General features: G+C 37.0%; 1 long non-coding RNA gene across 1 annotated transcript; it reads left to right on the plus strand.

Annotated features, from left to right (window-relative positions):
* The first annotated feature begins 482 nt into the window (after positions 1–482).
* Positions 483–2,284, plus strand: LOC116678948 (uncharacterized). Its single transcript, XR_004329416.1, has 3 exons — positions 483–590; positions 885–1,050; positions 1,724–2,284. It is a non-coding gene; the product is annotated as an uncharacterized LOC116678948 (long non-coding RNA).
* The last annotated feature ends 754 nt before the right edge of the window (positions 2,285–3,038 follow it).

Below are 3,038 nucleotides of genomic sequence, written 5' to 3' on the forward strand. Positions count from 1 at the left end.
TGGTAAATTTAATTCAACGTTAACCACATTTAGCTCTAGTTCTGGTGGAAAATTCAGTGCCTCCAGCATTTATGGAGAGCAGTTTTTTGCCTTAGCTTCAGGGTTTGGCCACTTAAAACCATCGTGATGTCCAGCAAAGATTTGCCTCAGTGCCTTACTTTGCAGTAGTATTATTGCTTTCTACCATGGTTTATGGTGGAAAAGAAAAGTATGTATTTTCCAAGCCCCTTGAACTTAAATTTGACAGATTGTTAAACAAATTATTTAAGGACTCTTTATAATGACATAGTGATTAACTTTTAATACATCACATAACATTCTGTGTTATTCTAACAATATAAGAGTTACCTACATTATACTGGTTACCTGCATACTAATGCATGCATTTTTTTATCTTGTTGTAATTGTATTTATAACCCCATGCATGCACTTTAAAAAATAATTTTTCATCATTTCAAATGTAGAACAACAACCAGTGACTGGAACAACTGAGAGAGATGGGAGGAAGAAGAAAGCTGGAAGAAGGTCTGACCCCATGACCCACAGGAGCACATGATCCCTTTCAACAATCTATCCTCATACAACAAAAAGTATGTACAGGTATACGTTTTGCAACCTGTGTACTCAAGAATTAGAAATATTCTGTAGACATGTGAAAAAACATCACTAACGGCAAACTATAGGTTTTCTTGTGGAAATGAGCAATGTCCCACTTCCTTTAAACAGGAACCACAAACACATACGTGTGTGTGTGTGTGTGTGTGTGTGTGTGTGTGTGTGAGTGAGTGTGAGTGTGTGTGTGTGTGTGTGTGTGTGAATAAAGGGCTGTATTTAAAGATGACTGCTCTTGATTATGAAAATCTTAAACCTGTTTTTCTTTTAAGATTCTTCTTAAGGATCAACCCAGATGAGGGCACCAAGTGCACTGCTACTGTGGGTACAAGCTACAAGACGGGAAGAGTCGTCCAAAGAAAGGTGACGAGTATGTGCTCCAGAGTCACCACCTTCCTCCAACAGCTCACCGAATTTGAGTGGATGACATCAAACTAGGTAAGCATTTTCTTGTGTGATGTAAAATAGTTAACATCAGAAAAATGATTACACAGTACAATGAAGTGGTGCGGCTACGTACCCTTCCTGCTCCAACAATGACACAACTAAATCATCCTGAATTTACCACTTGTGTAAGTAGAGGTCACAGTTATGCAGCAAAAGCTACAAAGTGTTGTTTTAATTTTAGTTAAAGTTTTCTTATGTTTTTTTGTATAAGTGACTGATAAGAATAACAATCTTTGAAGTTGGTCCAGGACTGAGCGAGAACACTGTGACCTGCAGCTTTCAAACCGGGTTCTAATGTAATCATATAGGGCAAATGTGCGTCGTCAGTTTCGTCCACTAAAAGTTCTGTTTTTGCCACTGATGGTGTCAACATATTATTTTAAGTTTCTGACACCCTTTGGAAAGGATCCTAACAGAGATTAACCTTTTACTTAAAGAGGAAGTTCCTTAGTTAGATCAGTTTTGTGAAACGGCTCCAAAATCATCATCACCAAACCCATCGACAGACAGCAAAAGAAAGTAGAAAGAACCTTTGAATTATCTGGGGACTTCACTACTGGTGACTTATTTTGTATACTGTCATATTCTGTTTATGCACAAGTTTTAAGTTTGTTAACAGTTTAGATGAGAGAAACTCATGATCATTTCTCTGCTTCTCATACAGTCCAGTATGGACCCCCCCACCAGAGCATCTCTGGATTGGAGGCTCCATCTTCGCCTCTCTGTCCACCTTCCAGAAGATGTGGATCAGCAAGCAACAGTACCATGGGTCCGGCCTTCACAAATCCTTCTAGCAGACTGTTCCTCCTTCCAAAGCCCAACAACTTCAGCTTTGTGGTAACAACCACACCACATTTTTTATACATTTGCAAATACAGGTTATTTAGTTTTCAGCGGGAGTTAAAATGTTCAATTCGTTTTGAGAGTCAATTCAAATGGTAACTACGTTGTTCAGACATGTATCCGCCTCTGAATGCTGCCCAGTGTTTTGGCGCATATTTAGACATTGTTTTAGTATCACTTGTATGTCAATTTTCTGTTCTTTTGCACTTTCAGAGTTAAAAAATATCTTGTTCCTGATGTTTTTACCTGAAAATAAAAATGTATTACTTTTGTACATGGGCTAAAGTCAATTATTTGGAATTTATTAAATTCAATAGAATTTATGTAAAATATTTAAAATTGTTTGTACAGCCAATGCCAAATAGTGTAAAACATTGTGAACCACAATTACAATAAAACTATAATACAGCAAGACAATTTCAGTATTATTTAGCAAATTGTAATTATAATATGATTACTGTAAGGGTATTATACAGTAAAACTAAGTTACAGTAAGGGTACTTTTTCTACTGTAAAACTAAGATACAGTAAAGGTATTATATTACTGTAAAACTAAGGTACAGTAAGGTTATTTTTACTACTGTAAAACTAAGGTACAGTAAGGGTATTCTAATACTGTAAAACTAAGTTACAGTAAGGGTATTATACTGTAAAAAACATTTACGGTTATGATACTGTAATCGGGTAGTTACAGTAACTTACTGGCAAGGGTTTTTATACTGTAAAAAGCAATTACAGTTATGATACTGTAATCGCGTAGTTACAGTAACTTACTGGCAACGTGTTGCCAGTAACTTACTGTAATCGGGGAGTTACAGTAACTTACTGGCAACGTGTTGCCAGTAAGTTACTGTAAGGGTTTTTATACTGTAAAAAGCAATTACAGTTATGATACTGTAATCGCGTAGTTACAGTAACTTACTGGCAACACGTTGCCAGTAAGTTACCGCAAAAATACAATAAAAAGTTTAACAGTGTATTTAATTGACGTTGCTTTTAATGACTGTTCGGAGGCAGAGATGTCTCATGTTTGTTAAATGGCTCTTGCCTCAACTCCTCTCTCCTCGGGGCTCTTCCTTGACTCGAATGTCCTGTGGGGGGGGGGGGGGACTAGGACGCAAGAGGAGAATTGAGGG

The sequence above is a fragment of the Etheostoma spectabile genome, unplaced genomic scaffold, assembly GCF_008692095.1.
Source record: "Etheostoma spectabile isolate EspeVRDwgs_2016 unplaced genomic scaffold, UIUC_Espe_1.0 scaffold00008837, whole genome shotgun sequence".
In the NCBI taxonomy this organism is placed as follows: domain Eukaryota; kingdom Metazoa; phylum Chordata; class Actinopteri; order Perciformes; family Percidae; genus Etheostoma; species Etheostoma spectabile.